The following is a 13832-nucleotide window of genomic DNA, read 5'->3' on the forward strand; positions in this document are numbered from 1 at the left end:
GACGCCCTGCTTGGCAATGCCAAATATGAACAAATCAATATGTGCAACTTCAACATATGTGCAAATAGATAATCTGAGTAATATATATCAAGGCATAAATACAAATAATAATATATATAAGAAAGCACACAAAAGAAAAAGAAAATATTAAATTAACTCCCAGCTGAGCCCTCAACCCAGTGACAGTCTGTGGATAAATGTCCGTAAATGTAGTAAAAATCAAGATTTGTAATGTAGAAAAATCTTCAAATCAGCATGTATTCCACATGTGATTTGAAAAGTGATCACCCTTAAAAATCCTCTACCAGCTAGTGTGCACGCTCACCTCCCATTTTGACCTATGGGGGAAATAGGTCAAATGCACTTTAATATCAACCTGAAATCCAACCAGTGCTCCTCTGTAAGCGTACTTTACTGGCTTCTTCTCCAGTTCATCAAAGGACTTCTCATAGTGTAATAGGTCCATGTCTAATGAATACTCAAAAGAATACTTTAAAATCAGGTCAGCAGACCCACACAAGCATTGGTAATAAAATACATAGGAACAGGTGTACCAAGATGGCAGCCGGGAAAAAAACTATGCCTGCGCCGAATTAGGTGCATAGACATTAGTGATCGTGAGTTCACAACCCGAGAGGGTGCCTTTAATAATGATAAACCTGCTCTCAGGGTCGCGATAGACCTGTTGAACCTCGAAGGGAAATGAGTTGTGTAAAAAAATGGCCATGCCTCTACTTTTAGTAGAGTGTAAGGTGTAGAACTCCTGTTTGTAAGATCTATGAAAATATGTCGGGTGTTTAGTGGCTGCAAAATGGGTTTCCTGTATAAAAATAATTTTTGCCCCAAGGCGTGTATATTGAAGAAAGGCAGTTTTGCATTTATTTGTTGTGTTGAAACCCTGGACATTATGTAAAAAACACTGAATTACCATGGTAAACAAGGATCATATCTATCAGCATTATAGTATACATTTGAAAGGTATCCCATATAGTTTGTCTAAATAGTGGAACATACAGATCCACATCAGAAAAGACTAAATCCGCCAGTATCAATTTATGGAGCATCCAAGCCCCAAAATGGGGGTCGGGACGTCCACAAACCGGTGCATAAGCAACATCATGTACCAAAATTGTCAAGAAAAAAGAAACATAGAGTAATAGAATTGGAGCTTTAAGAGCTCCTACAACTAAAGGAATCACTATTAACCATGGATCAGGTGGGCTAGTTGCCATGCCTGAAAAGACATAAAAATCAAACATCAAAGGGCCAATCGGGCCAAAATTCTGCCGCTGTAAAACACTGGGTACGGAGCGGCCACCCCACAACTGGGCGGTGACATCACCAGCCATGCTAGGCAGAAGATTGGGGTCACGTGTCCAAGAGATTTAAAACATTAGCATATGGGCGATAAAGTAGAGGTCTGAAGACCTCTGTTGATCTTATGCTAGGCCAGATAGATAAAGAGGAAAGCAAATATAACTAAAAAATCTACAATTTATGGGGAAATTGTGTGAAGTGTTCTTGCCTGCAGCAGTAGTCTACAACTGGAGTGGGCGGAGTAGCTTTCGTCACTCTGCTGCCTGCTCACACACCTGGGTTCCTATGGCAACTCACTCTACAGCAAGAGCAGAGGAGAGGTTATAAACATACTGCTCCAACTTGCTGACTTCACTAGCGGTTGCCATCTTCAAACGGTTGTAGTTTTAAAACTCTAAATCCTACAGTGAAAAGCTTTATATTGTGAGAATCACAAGACCCAGACCTACATTTTGATGCATAGTATGTCTCTGAAATACTAAACAGTCGCAGTTTAAAGATGTCCCTTAAAATTTCAGGTGTCTGGTAGTGGAGATTCAATGAATGTCAATGGGCGGCGTGAGTTGCAAACAAATTGTCATATTGTGAAAACTATCAGGACTATGCCTTAGCCGTGGCAGCAGGGATAGCTGAACGTTTTGATATAAGATATGTGTAGATGGGCTTGAAAATGAGGGAGTGATGGCAGTTTAGAAATCATGTCCTGATTTTTCCTTCCACACTCTAGCTTTGTCAGCTCCCACTCTAGTTGCTCCATTCATTCCTATGGGAAAATTTCACCACAAAAACCGCGATATTTCGTGAACCATTTGGCAAAACGTTCCACAAAGTAACAGAAAACCGATCGGGAACAATCCGCACGTTTTGATATATTACTTGTCTTTGTAGTGTAAAAACTGTGGGAGGAGTTAGCGTGGCAAATTTAGCTATAATAAGAATATATTTGTGAGATAAGTGTTCTTGCAAGAACAATTAATAAGAATATATTTGTGAGATAACAATAAGTGTTCTTGCAAGAACACTTAACTAGAAAAGCTACAATTTCTGGGGAAAGTGTGTGAAGTGTTCTTGCCTCCACCAGTAGTCTACAACTGGAGTGGGCGGAGTAACTGGGTGGAGTGGCTTGAGTAACTGTTGTGTGGTTGGAGTGGCTTGAGTAACTGTTGTGTGGTTGGAGTGGCTTGAGTAACTGTTGTGTGATTGGAGTGGCTGGAGTAACTGTTGTGTGGTTGGAGTGGCCGGAGTAACTGTTGTGTGGTTGGAGTGGCCGGAGTAACTGTTGTGTGGTTGGAGTGGCCGGAGTAACTGTTGTGTGGTTGGAGTGGCCGGAGTAACTGTTGTGTGGTTGGAGTGGCCGGAGTAACTGTTGTGTGGTTGGAGTGGCCGGAGTAACTGTTGTGTGGTTGGAGTGGCCGGAGTAACTGTTGTGTGGTTGGAGTGGCTGGAGTAACTGTGAAAAGTTTGGACTGGGCAGAGTAACTGTGTGGAGTGTTTGGAGTGAGTAAAGATAGTAAACATTACACTAACCAATTGATTGATCAAATTTAAAAAGTGCACATGGCAAGCTTGATAGAGTGAGAAATGCATTTCAACTTTTATTTATTTATATAGTACATTTAATTGCAATGTTGTTGCCCAAAGTGCTTCACAGTTACATTAAAACATACATTTATAAAAACATTAACAGCATTATCAAGCCTAGCAGATGAAGGTATGACCACATGCATTTGGGGGGTCTCAGCATCTTGACGTAGAATGGAGGTGAAGGTGTGCTGTTTGATGATAATCAGTATTCACAACCACTGTTTCCTGGCAATGCTCATGCCCCCTTTATGCAGGCTCTAAGCGTGTTCACAACCACTGCTCAAAACACAATACACAGGATCATGATAGCTGTAATAACTGTACAGTACTCCTGAACGTTTTGATATAAGATTTGTGTAGGTGGGCTTGTAAATGAGGGAGTGATGGCAGTTTAGAAATCATGTCCTGATTTTTCAGCTCACACTCTAGCTTTTGTCATCTGCTGGCTGCTCACACACCTGGGTTCCTATGGCAACTCACTCTACAGCAAGGGCAGAGTAGAGCGGTTAAAAACAAACTGCTCCAACTTGCTCACTTCACTGGCGGTTGCCATTTTCAAACAGTTGTAATTTAAAAATTATAAATCCTACACCGAAGAGCTTTATATTGTGAGAATCACAAGACTCAGACCTACATTTTGATGCATAGTAGGTCTCTGAAATATTAAAAATGAAGGCACAGTCGCAGTATAGAAATTGCCCTTCAAATTTGAGGTGGCTAGAGTGAGGTTTCAATGAATGTCAATGGGCGGCGTGAGTAGCAGTTTACAAATCATGTTCTGATTTTTCCTTCCACACTGTAGCTTTGTCAGTTCCCACTCTAGTTGCGCCATTCATTCCTATGGGACAAATTTCACCACAAAAACGGCGATATTTTGTGAACGATTCGGCGAAACGTTCCACAAAGTAATAGCACGCCAATCGGGAAAAATCTGCACGTTTTGATATATTACTTGTCTTTGTAGTGTAAAACTGTGGGAGGAGTTAGGGTGGTAAATATGGCTATAATAATAAGAACTAAAAAATCTACAATTTCTGGGGAAATTGTGTAAAGTGTTCTTGCAAGTAACCCTTACCAAATGATTCATGAAATGTAAGCAGTGCACATTGCAAGCCTGACAGAGGGAGAAATGGATTTTAGCTTGTATTTTGGAGCTCACAGTCCAGCCTGTGTGACTCAGCTGCGTGTGAGTCATGTTTGGTTGCTATAGCAACTCACTCAGTGAGGAATGTCAGCAGCTCTGCTCTAAACACGCTTTTTAAACTTGCCAAATTCACTGGCGATTGCCATCTTCAAATGCTTGTAGTTTTAAAAGTATAAATGCTACTGCGAAGAGCTTGAAAGATAAAAAATGAAGGCACAGTCGCAGTTTACAAAAAGTCCCTTAAAATTTCAGGTATCTAGAGTGGAGTTTCAATGAAAGTCAATGGGAGGGGTGAGGTGCAAACAAATGGTCATATTGTGAAAACTGTCAGGAGTATGTCCTAGCCGTGAACATTTTTATAAAAAGTTGGATATTTACTTGTGAGCCACTAGGAGTTTTCTTTCTATATATAAACTCTATTGTTAATTGATATCATACTTAAGAAATATAAAAAAATATATGTGAAAAATATATAAATAATAAAATATTACAAATTAATTACGAATTAATTAATTGCGTGCTAAAATTAGTATTAATTAAATATTAGATCACCAGGTACTAATCGCACCCTCTCTAGGTGTATAAATATTAATCATAAATGCCAGTAGTGTACCGCGCTCCAATATATTCTACCTTATGTGATATAATGAATTCATAAGTGTACCACCGATAATCAAATAATTACATCAATTAATTATACTTAAATATATGATTTGTGTAAATATATAAAATAAATTAATTTATCAATGTGAAAAAACAAAAACTATGAATGAAAGATATAAATAAAAAATAAAAAATATTTGCAGTGGGAATGACAGTTCCTTCTGTATAAATGAGATGGTGTTATTATTCAGTCTGGATAGTGTGATGAGTCTGTGTCCACTGCGTGAACCTCTCTCTCCTCTCTCCTCAGCACAGCCTTCTCAGTGAGACTTTCTCCACTGGCTGCTTGGCTTAGTCCTCCATATATGGAACATACAGAGAAGGGAAAAGAAACATAGTGTCTTATCCGGGATATCAATTATTTATTTTTATTTTTAATTTTAATTTTATTTTTATTTTTATTTTTTTTATGTTTATGTTTATTTTATTTTTTTTTTTAAGTTTATTTTTTTTTTTTAAATTTAATTTTATTTTTATTTTAATTTTTTTTAATTTTATTTTAATTTTTATTTTCATTTTATTTTTATTTTATGTTTATGTTTATTTTTAATTTTATTTTTATTTTATTTTTATTTTTATCCAGACTGAATCATAACACCATCTCATTTATACAGAAGGAACTGTCATTCCCACTGCAAATATTTTTTTTTTTAATTTATATTTTTCATTCATAGTTTTTGTTTTTTCACATTGATAAATTAATTTATTTTATATATTTACACAAATCATATATTTAAGTATAATTAATTGATGTAATTATTTGATTATCGGTGGTACACTTATGAATTCATTATATCACATAAGGTAGAATATATTGGAGCGCGGTACACTACTGGCATTCGTGAACATTTTTAGTGACAGCAGGGTTAGCTGAACGTTTTGATATAAGATATGTGTAGGTGGGCTTGAAAATGACAGAGTGATGGCAGTTTACAAATCATGTTCTGATTTTGCCTTCCACACTGTAGCTTTCTCACTTCTCACTCTTATGTGATTCAGCTGCCTCTTGAGTGACCTTTGGTTGCACCTGTGACTCAGTCAGTCACAGGTGTGTGAGAAGCTCTGTTCTAAACACACTGGTCAAACTTGCCAAATTCACTGGCGATTGCCATCTTCAAACGCTTGTAGTTTTAAAAGTATAAATGCTACCGTAAAAAGGTTTATATTGTGACAATCACAAGAAACAGACCTAAATTTTGATATATAGTATGTCTCTGCAATATTAAAATTTAAGGCACAGTCGCAGTTTAAAAATGTCCCTTAACATTTCAGGTGGCTGTGAGTGAAGTTTCAATGAAAGTCAATGGGAGGGGTGAGTTTCAAACAAATGGTCATATTCTGAAAACTATCAGGAGTATGTCCTAGTCGTGAACATTTTTAGTGACAGCAGGGTTAGCTGAACGTTTTGATTAGAGATGAGCGAATCGAAGTATCCGAAGTGGAATTCGAGTCGAATATCGGAAAAATTTCGATTCGTGCCGAATCCGAAAAATAGCCTAATTCGGACGCGCGAATCGAAATTTTTCAGAAAATGGCGGCTGACATGTGCGGCGACGGAGCGGGGATGTCTGGGAAGGCGCGCAGACAAGGCGCGCTGACCCATAATGCATTCCTCAACTACATGTGATCGCATCAGCCTATCAGCAGCCAGCCAGCCAGCACTGTGTAATGGTCGAGCTATAAATAGCGGCCATTTTGGAATTCTTCATTTGCCTGCAGTTATTGAACAGAGGCAGACCGCTCTGTACTAGGGACAGGGACAGAGTTAGGGCCACAGAAACGATAATTGGGGACAGAGAAAAGTTACTTAGGGACAGAGAACCATTACTCAGGGACACAGACTTGTTAATGAGGGCCACAGAATCGTTATTTAGGGACAAAGAAACGCTAGTTAGGGCCACAGAATTCATAATCAGGGACAGACAGAATTGTTACTCAGTGCCAGAGAATTGTTACTTAGGGCCACAGAAACGTTATTAGGGCCACAGAATTGTTACTCAGGGACAGACAGAATTGTTACTGAGTGCCAGAGAATTGTTACTCAGGGACAGACAGAATTGTTACTGAGTGCCAGAGAATTGTTACTTAGGGCCACAGAAACTTTAATTAGGGCCACAGAATTTTTACTCAGGGACAGACAGAATTGTTACTCAGTGCCAGAGAATTGTTACTCAGGGACAGACAGAATTGTTACTGAGTGCCAGAGAATTGTTACTTAGGGCCACAGAAACTTTACTTAGGGCCACAGAATTTTTACTCAGGGACAGACAGAATTGTTACTGAGTGCCAGAGAATTGTTACTCTGGGCCACAGAAACTTTACTTAGGGCCACAGAATTTTTACTCAGGGACAGACAGAATTGTTACTGAGTGCCAGAGAATTGTTACTCAGGGACAGACAGAATTGTTACTGAGTGCCAGAGAATTGTTACTTAGGGCCACAGAAACTTTACTTAGGGCCACAGAATTGTTACTCGCACAGACACAGAATTGTTACTCGCACAGACACAGAATTGTTACTGAAGGCCACAGAACTGTTACTTAGGGCCACAGAATTGTTACTCGCACAGACACAGAATTGTTACTCGCACAGACACAGAACTGTTACTGAGGGCCACAGAACTGTTACTTAGGGCCACAGAATTGTTACTCGCACAGACACAGAATTGTTACTCAGGGCCACAGAACTGTTACTTAGGGACAAAGAAACGCTAGTTAGGGCCACAGAATTCATACTCAGGGACAGACAGAATTGTTACGGAGTGCTAGAGAATTGTTACTCTGGGCCACAGAAACTTTACTTAGGGCCACAGAATTTTTACTCAGGGACAGACAGAATTGTTACTGAGTGCCAGAGAATTGTTACTCAGGGACAGACAGAATTGTTACGGAGTGCCAGAGAATTGTTACTTAGGGCCACAGAAACTTTACTTAGGGCCACAGAATTGTTACTCGCACAGACACAGAATTGTTACTCGCACAGACACAGAACTGTTACTGAGGGCCACAGAAACTTTACTTAGGGACAAAGAAACGCTAGTTAGGGCCACGGAATTCATACTCAGGGACAGACAGAATTGTTACGGAGTGCCAGAGAATTGTTACTCAGGGACAGACAGAATTGTTACGGAGTGCCAGAGAATTGTTACTCAGGGACAGACAGAATTGTTACTGAGTGCCAGAGAATTGTTACTTAGGGCCACAGAAACTTTAATTAGGGCCACAGAATTTTTACTCGGGGACAGACAGAATTGTTACTGAGTGCCAGAGAATTGTTACTCAGGGACAGACAGAATTGTTACGGAGTGCCAGAGAATTGTTACTCAGGGACAGACAGAATTGTTACTGAGTGCCAGAGAATTGTTACTTAGGGCCACAGAAACTTTAATTAGGGCCACAGAATTTTTACTCAGGGACAGACAGAATTGTTACTGAGTGCCAGAGAATTGTTACTCAGGGACAGACAGAATTGTTACGGAGTGCCAGAGAATTGTTACTCAGGGCCACAGAAACTTTACTTAGGGCCACAGAATTTTTACTCAGGGACAGACAGAATTGTTACTGAGTGCCAGAGAATTGTTACTCAGGGACAGACAGAATTGTTACGGAGTGCCAGAGAATTGTTACTCAGGGACAGACAGAATTGTTACTGAGTGCCAGAGAATTGTTACTCAGGGACAGACAGAATTGTTACTGAGTGCCAGAGAATTGTTACTCAGGGACAGACAGAATTGTTACGGAGTGCCAGAGAATTGTTACTCAGGGACAGACAGAATTGTTACTGAGTGCCAGAGAATTGTTACTTAGGGCCACAGAAACTTTAATTAGGGCCACAGAATTTTTACTCAGGGACAGACAGAATTGTTACTGAGTGCCAGAGAATTGTTACTCAGGGACAGACAGAATTGTTACCGAGTGCCAGAGAATTGTTACTCAGGGACAGACAGAATTGTTACTGAGTGCCAGAGAATTGTTACTTAGGGCCACAGAAACTTTAATTAGGGCCACAGAATTTTTACTCAGGGACAGACAGAATTGTTACTGAGTGCCAGAGAATTGTTACTCAGGGACAGACAGAATTGTTACCGAGTGCCAGAGAATTGTTACTCAGGGCCACAGAAACTTTACTTAGGGCCAGAGAATTTTTACTCAGGGACAGACAGAATTGTTACTGAGTGCCAGAGAATTGTTACTCAGGGACAGACAGAATTGTTACTGAGTGCCAGATAATTGTTACTCAGGGCCCCAGAAACTTTACTTAGGGCCAGAGAATTGTTACTCAGGGACAGACAGAATTGTTACTGAGTGCCAGAGAATTGTTACTTAGGGCCACAGAAACTTTACTTAGGGCCACAGAATTGTTACTCGCACAGACACAGAATTGTTACTCGCACAGACACAGAATTGTTACTGAGGGCCACAGAACTGTTACTTGGGGCCACAGAAACGTTAATCAGGGACACAGAATTGTTACTGAGGGCCACAGAACTGTTACTTAGGGCCACAGAATTGTTACTCGCACAGACACAGAATTGTTACTCAGGGACACAGAATTGTTACTCAGGGACACATAATCGTTTAATTAAAGAGTATGTCAGACAACATGCAGAGGAGTGGCAGAGGAGGCAATGTTTTAGGAGCGAGCAGACGTGGCAGCAGAGGAAGGGGTCGAGGCAGCACTATTCGCAGCCAGAGGCCAGTGCTCCCGGTGTCATCCAGCGGTCGTGTCTCCACCGACAACCCTGCCGTCGTCGATTGGTTGGCTCGGTCGTCTTCCTCTTCCCAGGTCACCTCTGACACCTACAGCCAACGGTCGGTGGGTACGTCAGACACAACCGTTAGTTGGCATGGCCCGGGACCAAGCCCACTGAAATCACGTGTCCTCTACCTGCCCCTGTCCTTTGGTGTTCCCTCACCAAGCGAAGTATCGCATGCTGTGGGCTCAGCCCCACTGTACAGTGAGGAAGAGCTAACAGAGGGCGGTCAGGAACGGGGGGAGACATCCGCCTTTTCAGCAGCCAGGCGAAGAAGTAGTGGCGAGGAGAGTGGCTCGGTAGCCGGTCTAGAGACAGGTCTGTCTCCTGACCCAGACGCAGCCGAGGGGGCTAGTAGTGAGGCGGAGACCCTACTTGATGATGATGAGGTTGATCGCACTTGGCAGCCTCGTCGTCATCAGGCAATTTCTTCCGCATCATCAGGAGAAGAGGGTGGCAGCTTGGCAGCGAGCAAAACAGTCGGTGGGTTGCCCAGGAGACAGCAGCAGGGTCGCAGCAGTGTCAGTGGAGCCAAACGTCCACGGAGTAGAGCACCAGCTCCACTGCAGCCTACCACCACGGCCAGTAGTGGTGCCGGTGTGCACGGAGGAAGCAGCAGTCAGCCAGTGAGGAGTATCGGGGGCAAAGTTTCCTACTCGGCGGTGTGGCAATTTTTCGTCAAGCCGCCCGAGGAAGTAAACGTAGCCGTATGTCGACTATGTGGCCAGAAAGTCAAGCGTGGCCAGGGGGCCCATGTTGGGACTACAGCGTTGCGGCAGCATATGCAGCGTCGCCATTTGGTGGCCTGGGAAAACCGTGATAAAGATACGGCGGTTCTGCCCGCCCCAGCCCCCGCTCCATCACCCGCTCCGTTACTTGCTCCGTCACCCGACGTCAATCGCCCTCCATCAGCCAGTCAAGGCTCCAACACCTCTGCTGAGGGGAGTTGTCGCTCGTTGGCATCTTCCGCTCGTTCAGATGCTCCTTCTCCTGCTACTCCTCTTCACGGATTCCGTCAGCAGTCTTTCTTGGAATCCGTTTCCAAGAGACAACAGTTTGCGAGCACGCACCCGACGGTGCAAAAGCTGAACGTCCTCCTGTCCAAGTTGCTGGTGCTGCAGTCCCTCCCTTTCCAAGTGGTGGACTCAGCACCTTTCAGAGAAATGATGGCTTGTGCCGCGCCGCGGTGGAGAGTGCCAAGCCGTCATTTCTTCGCCAAAAAGGCAGTGCCAGCCCTGCATTCACATGTAGAAGACATGGTGGGCCAGTCTTTGAGCATGTCGGTCTCTGCCAAAGTGCACGGCAGCGCCGACGTGTGGAGCTGTAACTATGGTCAGGGACAGTACATGTCATTTACGGCCCACTGGGTGAACGTGGTGCCGTCACAGCCGCACCAGCAACTTGGACAGGTCACGCCGCTTTTGCCTCCACGTTTGCACGTCCTTGGTCCGGCAAAGATGTCCGCCTCTACCACCTCTTCTTCCGCCGTGTCCTCAGCCGCCACCCCCGTGCCAAGTCCCATTACCCGACCGGCATATCACATGTGCAGGGCGCAACGGTGTCACGCTGTTCTGCACCTGGTATGCCTTGGCGAACGTAGTCACACAGGGGAGGAACTTCTGAGTGTAATGAACAGAGAAATCGACAGATGGCTGTCTCCGCGCAAATTGAAAATCGGAACCATGTTGACCGACAACGGAAAGAACATGGTTTCTGCTCTGCGTCAAGGAAGGTTGTGCCATGCGCCATGCATGGCTCACGTGTTCAATCTGGTTGTCAAGCGGTTCTTAAAATCCACCATCCCACTGCAAGACATCCTTAAAATGTCACGTAAACTTTGCATGCATTTCAGCCATTCCTACACCGCAAAGCACACCCTCCTTGAGCTGCAGCGGCAGAACGGAATTCCACAGCATCGCCTGATCTGCGACGTTGCAACAAGGTGGAATTCAACCCTACACATGTTAGACCGCCTTTACGAACAGCGAAAGGCCATCACCGATTTCCTGATGTTACAAGCGGATAAAGGTACTCCCCTGTGTAACTTCGATGTCAGCCATTGGCAGCTCATGCGTGACACCTGCCGCTTGCTCAGGCCCTTTGAGGAGGCCACGCTATTCGTGAGTCGGCAGGACTATGGGATGAACGACGTCATTCCTCTGTTGCACGTCCTTGAACAAATGCTGTTAACAATGGCTGGTCAGGGTGCGGTAGACGTGGCGCACAGATCTCAACGCCACATGACCCCTGTGGGGGCAGGACAGGAAGAAGAGGAGGAGGTAGAGGAGGACATTTGTGCTCAGGAATTATTGAGTGAAATGGGTGGTTTTTCCACTCAGCGGACAGGAGTGGAGGAGCAGGAGCATCTGGTAGAGGAGGAGGAGGAGGAGACAGAGGACCCAGACGCACCGTGGCAGTATGCTGTGGAGATGGAGGCAGGGAGTCCCTCGCATTCCTTGGCACAAATGGCCCATAGCATGCTCGGTTGCTTGCGTAGCGACAGCCGAATAATAACCATCAGACAGAGGGATGACTTTTGGCTGTCCACCTTGTTGGACCCTCGCTACCGTTCCAAAATGGTGGCCTTTTTCACACCTGCTAAGAGGGAGGCCAAAATAACGTACTATAAAAACCACCTATGTAGTCAGTTGGTCTCTGCCTTTGTGCACCAACGTCCATCCTCAGACACTGTGGGCCCTGTGCGCTCGCGTTCCGCTGCCATGGCAGCAGGGGAGGGGTGGGGTGGTAGGAGCAGTGGCAGCTCCACCAGCAGCAGCTGCCTCAGTCTGCAGTCGATGATGAGTAGCTTTCTTCACCAGCGCAGTGAGGAAACTACTAACCAGCCGCAGCAGCAGCAGCAGCATCAGGTGGACCTGGAGCAGGACCTCAAACAACAGGCTTGGGCCTACTTGGACAGCACCCTGCCAACCGAGGTAGACAATCCCCTTGACTACTGGGCAACGAAACTTGACCTTTGGCCCCAACTAGCTGAATTTGCCCTTGAAAGGCTGTCATGCCCGGCCAGTAGCGTGGCATCGGAGCGCGTGTTTAGTGCGGCAGGAGGTATTGTAACTCCGCGGAGGACACAACTGTCCACCCAAAGTGTGGAGAGACTCACGTTTGTGAAAATGAATCAGGCGTGGATTAGTCTGGATTTCAAACCACCAGTTCCTGACACAACTGACTAAATCCGCCATGAATCATGCCTCAAACATGTGCCACTTTGAGGTCTCCTCACACACTGCTGGTGTGTAGAATTTTTTGACATAGGGTGCTGGCAGATTATGGGCCTCCCATAGCTGCTGCCAGGCCCCTAATCTGCCATAGGCCCCTATATACCGCTTCCTCATGCTGCTGCCAGGTCCAGAGTCTCTCATGGGTCCCTGTACGGCCTCCCATTGCTGCTGTCTCCATCGCCACACTCTGCCATGTGCCACTTTCAGGTCTCCTCACACACTGCTGGTGTGTAGAATTTTTTGACATAGGGTGCTGGCAGATTACGGGCCTCCCATAGCTGCTGCCAGGCCCCTAATCTGCCATAGGCCCCTATATACCGCTTCCTCATGCTGCTGCCAGGTCCAGAGTCTCTCATGGGTCCCTGTACGGCCTCCCATTGCTGCTGTCTCCATCGCCACACTCTGCCATGTGCCACTTTCAGGTCTCCTCACACACTGCTGGTGTGTAGAATTTTTTGACATAGGGTGCTGGCAGATTACGGGCCTCCCATAGCTGCTGCCAGGCCCCTAATCTGCCATAGGCCCCTATATACCGCCTCCTCATGCTGCTGCCAGGTCCAGAGTCTCTCATGGGTCCCTGTACGGCCTCCCATTGCTGCTGTCTCCATCGCCACACTCTGCCATGTGCCACTTTCAGGTCTCCTCACACTGCTGCTGTGTAGAATTTTTTGACATAGGGTGCTGGCAGATTATGGGCCTCCCATTGCTGCTGCCAGGCCCCTAATCTGCCATAGGCCCCTATATACCGCTTCCTCATGCTGCTGCCAGGTCCAGAGTCTCTCATGCCATGTGCCACTTTCAGGTCTCCTCACACTGCTGGTGTGTTGAATTTTTTGACATAGGGTGCTGGCAGATTATGGGCCTCCCATAGCTGCTGCCAGGCCCCTAATCTGCCATAGGCCCCTATATACCGCCTCCTCATGCTGCTGCCAGGTCCAGAGTCTCTCATGGGTCCCTGTACGGCCTCCCATTGCTGCTGTCTCCATCGCCACACTCTGCCATGTGCCACTTTCAGGTCTCCTCACACACTGCTGGTGTGTAGAATTTTTTGACATAGGGTGCTGGCAGATTATGGGCCTCCCATTGCTGCTGCCAGGCCCCTAATCTGCCATAGGCCCCTATATACCGCTTCCTC

At 45.1% G+C, this 13832-nt stretch overlaps 1 protein-coding gene across 2 annotated transcripts in view; it reads left to right on the plus strand.

Annotated features, from left to right (window-relative positions):
- Positions 1–13832, plus strand: part of LOC149454033 (uncharacterized) — a 65319-nt gene that overhangs the window by 6421 nt on the left and 45066 nt on the right. The gene's annotated exons all lie outside the window — the stretch shown is intronic.

The sequence above is a fragment of the Staurois parvus genome, unplaced genomic scaffold (genome assembly GCF_062004578.1).
Source record: "Staurois parvus isolate SC_StPar_1 unplaced genomic scaffold, SC_StPar_1.0 ptg000439l, whole genome shotgun sequence".
Classification (NCBI taxonomy): Eukaryota; Metazoa; Chordata; class Amphibia; order Anura; family Ranidae; genus Staurois; species Staurois parvus.